At 44.1% G+C, this 13,820-nt stretch overlaps 1 protein-coding gene across 4 annotated transcripts in view; it reads left to right on the forward strand.

Annotated features, from left to right (window-relative positions):
• Window positions 1–7,213: 7,213 nt before the first annotated feature.
• Window positions 7,214–13,820, forward strand: part of Tmod3 (tropomodulin 3) — a 64,452-nt gene continuing 57,845 nt past the window's right edge. The window contains exons 1-2 of one of the 4 annotated variants that reach the window (XM_075965233.1): window positions 7,280–7,393; window positions 10,382–10,483. The gene's annotated coding sequence lies outside the window, so the exon portion shown is untranslated. Of the gene's footprint in view, window positions 7,394–7,441; window positions 7,614–10,381; window positions 10,484–13,820 lie in introns of those variants that run through there. The other 3 variants (XM_075965235.1, XM_075965232.1, XM_075965234.1) reach the window with 3 other exon arrangements.

Below are 13,820 nucleotides of genomic sequence, written 5' to 3' on the forward strand. Positions count from 1 at the left end.
AAAAATAAAAGGGGGGGGTCAATAAACTTAACTTTAAATGTCAAAGCCTGACTCCTGGCTGCTCTTAAGAGTCGAAATAAATGCCTGACACTTACTTTACATTCTTACTTTACTTAAGAACATTTGCATAAAGAACAATGGCGCCTTAATACAAGGAAGATAAAGTACACAGGCACAGTAGCCAGAGGGGAAATGGAAACATGTTGAAACCAAAAGGCTCACGTGTGGCTACACAGCTGAAGTGTGTTAGCAGAATGGGCAGCAGGAATACCGGCAATAGCAGGTAGCTGTGCATGCGTTCTGCCGGCAAGTACTAAAAGTAACCAAATTTCTGAGTAAAGATTTGACCTCAAGTAGCAAAAAAACCCCACACTCCCTGCTTCCCTGCTGAGTTCTGGCTCAGCTTGGTGACCCCCAAATTTCATCATTTAGGCTGATGACAGTCTGAGAAGCAGAGAGGGCCTACATCTAGTTTATATTTGCTGCCGCACACCTCCACGAGGAAATATATTGCTCTATTGTTTTGCTTAAAGAATTCTCCTTTTCAGGGGCTGGGGTGTAGTTTGGTTGGTAGAGCAGAGGAAGCCTTGAGTTCCATCCCTAGAAGCCATAAAACCCCATGTAGTGGTGTGTACCTGTAAGCCTGGCATTTAGGAGGTAGAGACAGAAGGATCAGGAGTTCAAGGTCATTCTTAGCTACACAGTGAGTTGAGGTCAGTCTGAGCTACAAAACCCTGTCCTTTTCAGTCTGTGGCATGTGGGTAGTAGAGATTACAAGTATCATACTGAGGTTACCATTGTCTAGTTTAAATTTCATGACCACTAGTATACATAGATGATAGATAGATAGATAGATAGATAGATAGATAGATAGATAGATAGATAGATAGATACATACATACATACATACATACATACATAGATATAAATAATTTGTATGTATAAATATATTTATAGTACATATATTTATATGTAAATATGTGTATTTTATGTAAGTTTTTATTTTATATATCTATTTTATATAATAAAGCACTCAGTGGTAGGATACACATGTAGTCCCAGCTCTAGGGAGGCAGAGGCAAAAGAATGGTTTTAAGTTCAAGGCTACACTGATCTATATAACAAGTTCCAGGTCAGCCAGCACTACATAGTGAGGCCTTGTCTTTTAAAAGGAGAGAGAGGGAGCTGCAGAGATAAGTCAATGGTTAAGAGCACTGGCTATTCTTCCAAAGAACCAGGGTTCCGCTCCTAGCACTTATATGGTAGCTCACAATAATCATCTGTAACACTAGTTCCAGGAAATCTCATGCCTTCTCATTGACTTCTGTAGAAAACAGGCATGCACATGGTAGACAGAAGTTTCTTTCTTGGCCACCAGTCCCAAGTAACCATACAGAGGCTTAATTACAAATGCTTAACTGATAGCTCAGGCTTATTACTAACTAGCTCTTACAACTTAATCCGTTTCTATCAATCTACTGTCAATTCTGCCACATGGCTTTTACCTCTATCCCATTTTGTGTATCTGACTCACTTTGCATCTGGCTGGCAACTCTGACTCCATCTTTCTTCCTCCCAGCATTCTCAGTTTGGCTGTCCAGCCTATACTTCTTGCCTGGCTACCAGCCAGTCAGTTCTTTACTAAACCAACCACAGCAACAAATCTTTACAGTATACAAAAGGATTATTCCACAGCATAGAGATATGGCTCAGTGATTAAGACTGCTTATGCAGATGACCCAGGTTTGGTTTCTAGCACCCATATGACAGCTCACAACAGCCTTTAACTCCAATTTCAGGGGATCCAACGCCTTCTTCTGGCCTCGGCATGTTCTTGTATGCATGTGGCACATAAGTTCATTCGGTCACACATTACACATAAATAAATCTGTTCTTAAAAGTTAAAAAGGACCAAAACAGTCTTGTTTTTCTTTCTTTTCTTGTTTCATTCATTTGTTCTATTTCTTTTGCTTTTTTGAGACAAGGTTTTAATGTGGCCCAGGTTTCCTCATATGTAGCCAAGGCTAGCCTTGAACTCCTGGTTCTCCTGCATTTACCTACCAAGTGTTCCAATACATATGGCTTTTTATTTCTTAAAAACATATTCATTTTGGTTGTAGCTCCAAGAGTTGCATACAGGCAAGATGGAGCCGTCTCAAAAGTTGCTCTCACCTGATGGGTTCCTGCTCATTCCCCTATGCTGGACCTGTGTTTAATTGATGTTTCTAGACACTAGCTTTCAGATTTGACAGTTGTCTCTCTTTTTTAATTGTGCTATACATTCTTCTGCTCCCCTCCCTTCTTCCCCTTTCCCCTTCTACACTCTCCCGTGGCCCCCACACTCCCAAGTTACTCAGAAGATCTCGTCTTTTTCTCCTTCCTATTTAGATCCATGTATGTCTCTCTTAGGGGCCCCTTTGTTGTCTAGGTTCTCTGGGGTTAACTCTTGATTGAATCCTTGACTTGGAGTTATTTTATATTTGGACTTTGTAAAGGAATAATTTCATAAAGAATGCCCCCTCCTTTCCTTTTAATTTTTGGTCTATGGTTCTAAGTTTTCACAACTATCTTGCAAACTATGTTCTTAACAACTGATTAAACAATTGAGGGAAGCTCAAAATTCCTAAAGGAATCTTTTGATAAGGAGCAAATTGCCGCTGGTATTAGTTTGCTTATGATGACTCAGTGTGACACAGGCCTTGTGGGCTGCTCTGGCTGGAGGCATAAAGATAACACTAATGAGGACTCACAAGGCACTGAGTAGCATTGGAGTATTATCTTATCAATCACTTTCACTTTGACCAAGCCCTGAAAACTAGTAAGAGCTATACTCTGCCCTTCTTCGTGTGTGTGTGTGTGTGTGTGTGTGTGTGTGTGTGTGTGTGTGTGTGTGTAAGCAAAGGGACAATGTACATCACATGTGTGCAAGTGCCTGTGGAGGCCAGATGAGGGTACCGAGTCCTCTGGAAGAGCAGCAAGTGTTCTTAACCACTTCTCCAGCCCTCCAGCCCCATTGGTGCCTGCCCTGGGGCTCACTGAGTAGGCTAGGCTGGCTGGCCAGAGAGCCCCAAGGCTGATGACTTGAGTTAAATCCCTAAAATAGTGGTAGGAGAGAACAGCTTCTTTTCTCAGGCCAGAATAAACCAGGATACTAATGTGGAGAGAATACGGAACTGTTGTCAAGTCAGCCACATGTGTGGTGTGTGCCAGTAATTCCAGGATCTGGGAAGTGCAAGCAGAAGGATAGAGTTTGAGGCCAGACTCAGCTACATAATAAATTTGAGGGCAGCCTGAGCTACATGAGACCTTCTCAAAAAAAAAAAAAAGACACACAAAATGGGCTAGAGGGATGGTTTCAACAGTTAAGAGTATGTATTACTCTTGCAGAGCATGGGTCCAGTTCCCAGCACCTACATCTGGCTGCTCCCAAGTGCCTATATCTCCAGTTCTAGGAATCCAACATCTTCACCTGGCCTTACTGAAGCACCTGTACACACATGGTGAACATAAATGCATGCATGCACACATACATATACATCGATTAAATCAGGTTTTGTTTTGGAGTTGTGGTTTTTTTTTTAAATATTACACAAACTGCCAAAGAATCCAAATTATTTACTTATTCAAAATACCGTCTCTTCTGGAATGTCTTGGAGACGTTTCTTCATATTCTTTGAGCCAGGCCACAGTTTATCATATTCTAAAGAACATGATGAGATCTAGGAGACGTGTCAGTCTGATCAGCAGTTAGAAGGCAGGCTAGTAATTGAGTGAGTATATGCTTCATTTCTGGATTTACATACAGTCTGTTGTTGTGGGATATTTGTACACTGTATGAAGATGTATTGCTGTGGTTGGTGTAATAAGAAGCTGACCGGCTAATAGCTAGGTAGGAAAGTATAGGAGAGACTTACACACACACAGAGAACTCTGGGAAGAAGAAAGGCAGAGTCACCAGGCAGACATGGAGGACACAGGATGGGCAGTATGGGAATGAGGTAACGAACCTTGTGGAAGAAAGTAGATTAAAAATATGGGCTAATTTAAGCTATAAGAACTAGTTAGGAATGTAGGACCCAGCCATGATCAACTTAATGGAGACCTGAGTCTCAGTAGTTTACCCTGAGGCGATACCTGGTTGCAGGAAGAACCACAAACTGAGATTACCCAGGCACCACTCAGGAACAGACCATCCAAAGGAAATTCCTAACATTCCAACAGTTGTGGATAGGATCACCTGCTAGGGCACATTCACCAGGACACCCCTAGACAAATGTCAGCCAATCAGGGCTCTGAATCCTTAGAAATCCCTCATTCCCACCATTACTACTATAAAAACCCAACTCTAACTGAGGTCGGGGCTCTCCAATCATTCCAATGTGTTGGACACAGGGAGTGTCAGAGTTTGCAAACTTGTGTAGAATAAAGGCTCTTTGCTTTTACATACAGGACATACCGGACATACAGGACTCGATATCCTTGTTGGTTCCTGGAATACTTCACGGATCTGGGCATAGCTAGGAAGAAGCCTAATCTAGGCTGAACTTTTATACTTCATAATAAGTCTCCCATGTCATTATTTGCATGCTGGCGTCTTGACAAGAAAGTAGTCTTGACGAGAGAAACCATTTGACGTTATGCAAATTAACTTTCTGAAGTCTTCATTTTTATTTTCATGTTTAAAACGTGAGGATATTAATTTCCTCTTTGTAGAGTTATTTCAAAGTTCAACAAGATATTACAAATAATGGCACAATTCTTGTTATGTATTAGATATTCAATAAATATTAATTGAACCTGAGCACTGTAGGAAATGTCTTTCAGAAACCAGCTTCTGGATATTTTAATTTACAGATTTCCCTTAGCCAGGTACGGTGGTGCAAGCCTGTGTTTCTGGTAGATAAGATTGTTTTAAGTCTGAGGCCAGCCTGATCAAATAGTAAGTTTCAGGGCAGCCAGATTACATAGCAAGGCCTTGTCTCAAAAATGAACAAACAAAGGAAAAAAAAAGAAAGGGAGAGAGGGAAGAAGAGGGGGGGAGGAAGGGAAGAAGGGGAAAGGGCAGGAGAGACAGAGAGGTTTTCCAAATCATCCGTGATGTTCAGTGGGTGCCAGTTGCACAAAATTCCAGACTGTTTACTTAGCCAAGGGTACTCCCCACCCTGAGAGGAAGAAGTAGGTGCCAGGAGAAGGTTAACCATTGGGTGAGTCCCTGTTCTGGGTGTAGTTGGAATGTACCTCAAGCACGCACTCCAGTCCTCTTCCGGGCTGCAGTTTTTTTTTTGGGGGGGGGGGTGTTTCGAGACAAAAGAGTTCCTCCTTGTAGCCTTAGCTATCCTGGAACTCACTCTGTAGATCAGGCTGGTCTCAAACTTGTAAAGATCCATCTGCCTCTGTTTCCCAAGTGTTGAGATTAAAGGTGAGTATCCACTGCCTGGTTCCAGGCTGCATTTTTAGAAGGTTATCAAGACAGAACATTATTCCTGTCTATGCTGCTAAACTCACTAGAGAGCTTCTCCTCAGAGCTCGGCACAAGAGACAGCCATTACACAGGACATCAAAAAGTGCTCTGAGGTGTTTCCACTTTCTTCATCTTCTACTCCCTAAACTGTCTACTTTATTTCCCTCCTTTGACCAGCTACTTCTGTCATTTGCTCTCACATCAGCCCAGTCTCACTGACTGATGTAGAACATGAAGTTGGGATGGGAGGATGAGATGGAGCAAAGATTGGCCAGGACAATGAGGCAATTGCTACCTAACAGGCAGTTAGAAACAGCGTTTGTTTAAAAGCACTGACTCCTCACTTGGGCCCATAAGGTAACTAAACATAGGATAAAGCCTAGCATCTCTGCTTTCATTTTGTGGCTGCCTTCCTGTTTTGGGGTTGCCTAGTTACCTCTGCATGTAGGCATGTTCATCATTCAAGGAATGCCTACTCAGAAACCTATGATATCTCATTTCCCTACAAGAATAAAGGCATAAAAAATAAAGTGAATGAGACATCGCATTGTCAGCTTTTACAATTACTCCCCTGTAGCCAGTCTTTCTTTGGATAACCGGCTCCCAAATAATAACATGGGAGACTTCTTATTGGTCATAAAAGCTTAGCCTTAGCTTAGACTTGTTACCAACTTGCTCTTATAACTTTAATTAACCTATTTATATTAATATATGTTCTGTCATGTGCCTCATTACTTCCTCATACTGTATGTCTGACACCCTCCCACCCCCACCCCCACTCCCACCCTATGTCTCACTGGCAAATTCCCAACCTCTGAGATTCTTCTCCTCAGTTCCTCTCTCTGCCGGGAAGTCCTGCCTATCCATTCCTGCCTAGCTATTGGCCATTCGGTTCTTTTTTTTTTTCAAGATGTATTTACTATGTATACAGTGTTCTGTCTGCATGTATTCCTGCATGCCAGAAGAGAGCACCCGATAGCCGGGCGGTGGTGGCCCCACTTCCTCTTCTGCTTAAGCCTAAAGCTCATATGGGCTTATCAACCCTTTATCTGTTCCTTTCCTGAATGTGGCCATTAATGGAATCTAGCTCTGCTTTTTATTTTTACTCCTTTCTTTGTGTTGGGGCACCATACACTGGGGTGCCTTATGACCTTTTCTGCCCTGAGTTAGCCAAAAATACATACATATACATACATTCATACATACACATACCTACTCATGTAGCCCAGACTAGCCTTGAACTCAGTATGTAGCTGGCTAAAGATTATGTTAAACTTCTGAATCTCTTCCTTCTGCATCAAGTGCAGGCATGTACCATCACACCCAGCTTATGCGTGCTCGGGACCAAATCTAGGGCTTTGTGTGTGGTTGAGTAAGCACTCTACCAACTGAGCTACATCCCCAGTCCCTTAGCTTTTATCTGTCTTCCTTGTCAAGTTTAAAGAGCTGATATCATGTCCTTGCATTAGTAACCAAGGGTATAAAGACGCTTTGGCTCCGTATGTCTTTTTACAAAAGGACCGCCATGCAAGAAGAAAGCCTATTACCAAAAAAGCCTCTAGATAGTCTTTCTAGATTCCAGAGGGTCGCAGTTCTCTGGAATACAGGAGCAGAGAATATTTTTCTCAGCCTACTCCTGGTTTCTAAATACTGTTATAAAACCCTTCCCATTGTAAAGGCCAGGTCCATGTGGAGCCGCGCCCTTCTCCCTCGAACTACAACTCCCAGCATGCAGCCTGCCCCCAAGAACACGCATGCGCATGGGCGGGGAAGGGGGAACCAGCAACACAGACGGCGCGGTAGGGTTTTGGGGGCAGCCGGCGGGAGAGTTCTGGAACTCCCTGAAGCTGAGGCGCAGCGGAGCGTGGCTGCCGAGAAGAACAATTTAAACCTTGCGGGCTCTGCCGGGAGTCGGCGGCCGGACGCCAGCAGGTGAGTTCAGCACGGTGCTTTCCAGGAAGTCCGTCGGCGGGCGGCGGCAGCGGGTCGCTTCGGCCTGGGCGATCGAGGAGGGAGCGGCTGTGCTTCCCGCCGCAGGGGTGCGGCGCCTTCCCCGCGGGCCTCGCTGGGGAGCCGAGGGTGCCGGGCCGTTCCGGGACAGCAAGGTGTGCCGGGTGTCGCCCGCGGCCAGGCACGCAGGCTCTGAGCTTCGGTGAGTCACAGCGGCCGGTCGGCTGGGGTTCGGGGCCCGTCACCTAGTGTTCGGGACCGGCCGGCTGGGATTCGGGGCCGTCACCTCGAGTTCGGGGCCGGTCACCTAGTGTTCGGGACAGGCTGGCTAGAGTTCGGGGCCTGTCACCTAGTGTTCGGGACCGGCCGGCTGGGGTTCGGGGCTCCTCAGCTCGAGTTCGGGACTGGCCGGCTGGGGTTCGGGGCTCCTCACCCCGAGTTCGGGACCGACCGGCTGGGGTTCGGGGCCGGCCACCTAGTGTTCGGGACAGGCTGGCTAGAGTTCGGGGCCTGTCACCTAGTGTTCGGGACCGGCCGGTTGGGGTTCGGGGCCCGTCACTTCGAGTTCGGGACCGGCCGGCCATAGCTGGGGGGCTGTCACCTCGAATTCGGAATGGTCTACCTGGGGTTCGGCACTGGCCATCTGGGTTTGGGACTGGCTGATGCTCTGGACCCGGCGTGGGCTGGGGAAGTCGTCTGGGAAGTGCCTCACCCCGCAGCCCTTCAACCCCTGCCGTCTTCTTGCTGTCCCGGCTGTTGGTTGAGAGGGAACCCACAGAACTTGGGACACACCCTTTTCGTGATTGAAATCTGGCCGCCTTACATTGACCATTTTGATCTGTCAGCTCTGCTCTGCCTTAGAATCAATTTCTGGCTCCTGTGCAGCACAGCTGGGACCGGCTGTGAAGCTGATGCGGGTTTGTTTTGAGGACGTGACTGGGTCGTTATTTTTGTGCTTACAGAAGTTGATGAGTTTCCTCTGCAAGCCTGCATTCTGATTACAAACAGAAATGGGAAACAGCCCTAGTTTTTACTTTCCTTTTCTTCTCATCTCTTTCCCCTCCCTTTTCTGTTTTCTCATCTTCTCATTTGTGTTTATTTAAGAATCTCCTTTACCCTTTTCCGAATCCTTCTCCCCCATTCTGTTTCTAGCTCCCTTTCCCCCATGTATTCATTCATGTTTAGCTAAGAATCGAATTTCCAACTCACCCTCTGCCTCTCTTAAAACCCACAGTCATCTATTTGGTAATGAACACGGCAGTAAAACTTATCCCAGGAGGTCATACTTAAACAGGAAATGAGCCTGCGGAGATCGGTTAGCTATGTGCAGTCTTCTTTGGTTTCTGACATTTTTTGTGCAGCTCGTTCTTTTTCCGAGAATCCTTCAGAATAGTTTCTTGGCAGATTAAATTGATTAATCAATCGACCCACTGGTATTTTAGAAAAATAGATCTTTTTATTAGTTGCCTCTTCTTAGTGCTGTCACACTCCCCTCCCTTTTTTATTGATATTTTCTGAGCTATACATTTTTCTCTGCCCCCCTCCCTGCCCCCTCCCAAGGTCTCCAGGCTCCCAAGCTGTCACACTTTTTATATGTAAACACATACACATCCCTTTTTGGTGTTTTGAGCCATTCTCGCTATGTAGCTCAGGCTGCTCTTTAGCCCCTTCTTTTCCTGTCTCAGTTTCTCAGTACTGGAATTACAGATGGGGCCATCAAGTCTAGCTAACTCTAAATGCCTTTAAGAACCCACAGTTAGGGCCTGGAGAGACGGCTCAAAGGTTAAGAAGACATGTTGATCTTCCAAAGGCCTGGGTTTAGTTTCCAGCACCCCCACATCACAGCCTACAGCCATCTGTAACTCCAGTTACATCTGGTATCCTCTTCTGGTCTCCACAAGCACTGTACACATGGTGCACATACAGACAAGCTTGCACACATAAGTAGAATTCTTAGAAAGAGCACACAGTTACAGTTAGAATCCCATCTCTGACTCCACAGTGTGCATCCCATTATATTCCAGATCTTAGAACTTCCTTGCCTTGCATCTCCCAACATTTCCCGTTTTTGTGGGGTTTTTTTGGTTTTTTTGTTTTTTAGAATGAGATTGATGGTGGCCAGGTAACCCCACGATTATCCTAGCCTTCTATGGTGTGTGTGTGTGTGTGTATGTGTGTGTGTGTGTGGTATGCAATTGGGTCAAAGCATGTTCATCTGTATTCACACATGTGTGAACCTACAGAGGAAGCCTGGAAGTTAATGTCATGTCTTCCTGCATCATATCTGCTGAACCATATCTCTAACCCCTCCTTTAATAATTATTTAAAAAAATTAATCCATCCGGGAAACCTTGGCTAAATGTATATCATTCCAACCGCTGTGCTAGACAAGAATGAACAAAAGTGAGTTCTTGAGGCTATTGCTGCTCTATAGCTGAGTTTTCTTTCATCTTAGTGGTCGACCACTAAGCTATATTTTGCCTGACATTAAATACTTAGAGGTCAGATCCCATCACAATTCTTGGTGTTCAGTGTAATCACAGTTTTTTTCAGACTGATGATGTAGCTTAGTAATTGAATGTTTGCCTAGCAAGTGTAATGACCTAGGTTTGGTCCCAGCACCACAAAATCCAAAAGACAATTTTCAACTCCCATCTACTGACTTATTTAAAGAACAGGTCAGTACAACAGAAAGGACCTAAGGGTCTCCATCATTTAGGGCCAGTACTCTTCACACTTAGCATGTGTAAATTGTTATACCTGTTCAATTTGAAGTGAAATCTGGAATTTGCATATCTTAAAGTGGTAGAAATCACACTTTGAAAATTAAGATGGTAAGATAATTCCAAAGATATTTTAAAGTGCTTCTGATGATTCTTTTAAGAAAGTGTCTAACAATTGTGATCTCTAATAATTGAGAGAGAGAGAAAGAGTCTAATTTTCAATTAAAAGGATTTTTCTTTCTGACAGAGTCTCGCACAGCCTCGGCAAGCCTCCAATTTACAATGTAGCCAAAGCTAGCCTTGATCTCGTGATCTTCCTGCCTCCACATCTTGAGAGCTGGAATTACAGGTAGGTGCCACATGCTGGCTTCTTCTTCCTTCCTTTTTTGTGTGCTCTTAGCTTTCTTCCTCTTTTCTCCCATTCTCAGTTGTTTGCATTCACATTTTCAGCAATTGGCTGATTCAGCAAGTATGTATTTTACTCTGTCCTAGACACTGTCTTGGGCTCCTGATGAGTGTAAGATATGATTCCTATTTGGGTGCTTTTTGTAGGGAAGAAGAACATGTGGTAGTTGTTTGTCAAGTATTTTCCAGTTGTACGGGTGGGGAACAAATAAAGTCAGTCTGTTTCCACATGCTAGTCATCTATGCTCCCAGGTTGTCCCTTCCTGTCATGTTGGAGTGTATGTGACATATCTATGTAGAGTACGTGTAATTTTGTTCGTTTATTTGGAACTTGAGATGAGCTGCACATAGGAAAATCAGCTAGATCTAAGCACTGTTATCTGCCGGGCCGTGTCTGCAGGTATAAATGTGTAACTGGGTTAGAAATCAACAGAGGGAGGGAAGAGATGAAAGATGTAGAAATGTGTTCTATGTCAGTGTGTACTCTGCTGTTGTTTAGGCTTGCAGTCTTGAAATTCCTGCCTTTCTTCCACAGTGCTAGCATGTGCCACCTCCAAGGAAATTTTGCTTTGTTTTGTTTGTTATGGGTTTTACTCTGTAGCGCAGTCTGACCTGGATCTCAATGCTTTGTTTTGTTTGTGATGGGTTTTACTCTGTAGTGCAGTCTGACCTGGATCTCAATGCAAGGGTTATTTGCTCACTCACAGCAGCCTTCTCCACTCAGCCTCCCTAGTGCTGGAGTTACCAATGTCAGCTACCACACCTAGCTCCGGTTTCCTGATTAAAAGAGTCCAGGAGGGCATTATTGTGTAGGCTATAACTGTGGCTAAAGCAGTGTGTCACTCTTCCTCATTGACCTGCCTTGTTGACATTTGAATTACATTTGCTCTTCATGGTTTTATGTCAAATCCTTTAAAATCCTAAGTGTAAATTCATACTGAAAGGAAAACAATATAGGAAGCAGAAATGTTATTTAATTGTGATGATACATTAGCCTATTAGATTTTAAAATTGTAGGGTCAAATTATGTTTGCTGATTATTAAAAAACAATTAAATCTGAGTATACATTCTTATATCTGTCTGAATCCATTAGGGAGTGGGAGTATATATATATATGTGTGTGTGTGTGTGTGAATATATATATAAATGACTGTGCATCTGTGTGGAAGCCCCTTTTTGGGGGACAGGGTCTCTCTATATAGCACAGCCTGTCTTGGAACTTACTGTATAGACCAGGCTGACCTCAGAGTCACATTGATCCTCCTGCTTCTGCCCCTCAAGTGCTGGGATTAAGGTTATGCACAACCGCACCAGGTTCTACCTTACTTTTATTTCTTATTTGTTTGTTTGTTTGTTTATTGTTGAGGTAGGGTTTTTCACTGAACTTGGAGCTTCCTGAGCTCAAGTCAGTAAGGCTGACTCGTTGACCACTGAGCCCCAGGGATCTTCGTCTTCTCTTTCCCGACTGTGAGATTCCAAATGCACACTACCTGACTTATATATGTTTGCTGGGGATCAAACACAGGTCTTCATGCTCGCATGGTGTATACTTTACAGCTGAGTCACCTCTACAGACCTCTGTTGGTTTGATACTTAATGGTAATGAAGGAATAGCGGTCTGAATAATCCAAAGTGGTAAATAGTTGGAAGTGCATGCATTACAGTACTCTAGAATTACTTTTAGAACGAAATTGTTAGCCGATATCTTGAAAATAGAATTTTTACATTTATTTATTTAGTGTGTGAATAGGCACCCATGAGCCATGATGCACGTGTCATAGGACAGCCTGTGAGAGTCAGTTCTCTCCAGCATGATGTGGATCCTGGGAATTTAACTTGGGTCATCAAGCTTGACAGCAAATACCTTTACCTGCTAAGCCGTCTTGGTGGTTCTGTCATTAACCTATATCTTGAAGTGCTGCTCTTTTTTATGATTAGTGTTTCTTACATCCGGACCAAGGAATTTGGACCTACCCTTAAGGTGGTAAATGTAGTCTGGTTTCTCTACAGGGTCTCATTTACCCCAGGCTGGCCTCAAACTCACTGTGTTGAAAGAATGACCTGAAAGTCTTCCTGCCTCTGCCTCCCTCCCAGTGCTGGGATTACAGACATAGACCACCACACCCAGCAGGTTATCCCTTGATGTTGGAGTTATAGGTGACTAGGGGTGCTCATCGTGGAAACTGGGAACTGAGCTCAGGTCCTCTGCAAGAGCAGTATGCACTCTTAACTACTGAGCCGTCTCTCAACAACTCTTTTCTGTCCTATTTGAAACAGTGTCTCCCTACATAGCCCTGAATGGCCTTAATTTTTTTTTAACATTTATTTGGCTTTTTTTTTTGGGCGGGGGGCGTTCAAGACAGGGTTTCTCTGTGTTGCTTTGGAGCCAGTCCTGGAACTAGCTCTTGTAGTCCAGGCTGGCCTCGAACTCACAGAGATCCGCCTGCCTCTGTCTCCTGAGTGCTGGGATTAAAGGTATGCGCCACCACTGCCTGGTTTAACATTTATTTGTTTGTGTGCCCTCAGCATACTCGTGCAAGTCAAAGGATGACTTAATTTTCAGGAGTCTGTTTTCTTCTTCTACCATGTGAGTCCCCGGGATCAAATTCAGGTCATCAGGCAGCAAATACCTTTACCCCGAACCACCTTTCAGGCCACATGTACCGATTTTTTTTTTTTATCAATCCTTTTTCTCTTCACTCTAGTCTCCCTATCCTTCTCCTGGCCCCAGTCCTTGCTGCCTCTTAGCCTAGACTTTGAGCTTTGCTTACTCTGCTTCCCCCGCCACACCCCTTCTAGCTGAATCTGCCTCTTCTGACCACCCACAGTTATCTTGGAACTTCTGCAGCACTAATTGTCAGGCGCATGGATTTAGGCTGCTGACTATGTATTGCCTTGGTTTTTAAAAGTAGCTCTATGCCGTGTTTCATTTTCTCAATTAGATGGTATTCATCGGTCTCTTAGATCTCAGGGAACACAAACCCACTTAGGCTTGCCTGCTGTGGAGTGGATTATTATTATAAGGCTGCTGAGCTCCCAGAAATGAACTACAGCTGGGATCAGATCTTAGAGAGATGCCCACCCCTGTGCCAGCCTTCTGAATCTGTGGCTTTCTTGGGTTCTCTTTGGCTCTTTTCTGTGCCTCCTCTCCACTCTAGGATATTACTTTCTTTTAATAGTGGAAATTATATTCAGTCTGTGGCAAAGAAAAAGACTTATACAAATGATTATGCTATGGTAAGCTAAGTGTTGATAAAAATATGAACAAAGTAGTGATGTT

This window comes from Microtus pennsylvanicus, chromosome 3 (assembly GCF_037038515.1).
Source record: "Microtus pennsylvanicus isolate mMicPen1 chromosome 3, mMicPen1.hap1, whole genome shotgun sequence".
Taxonomy (NCBI): Eukaryota; Metazoa; Chordata; class Mammalia; order Rodentia; family Cricetidae; genus Microtus; species Microtus pennsylvanicus.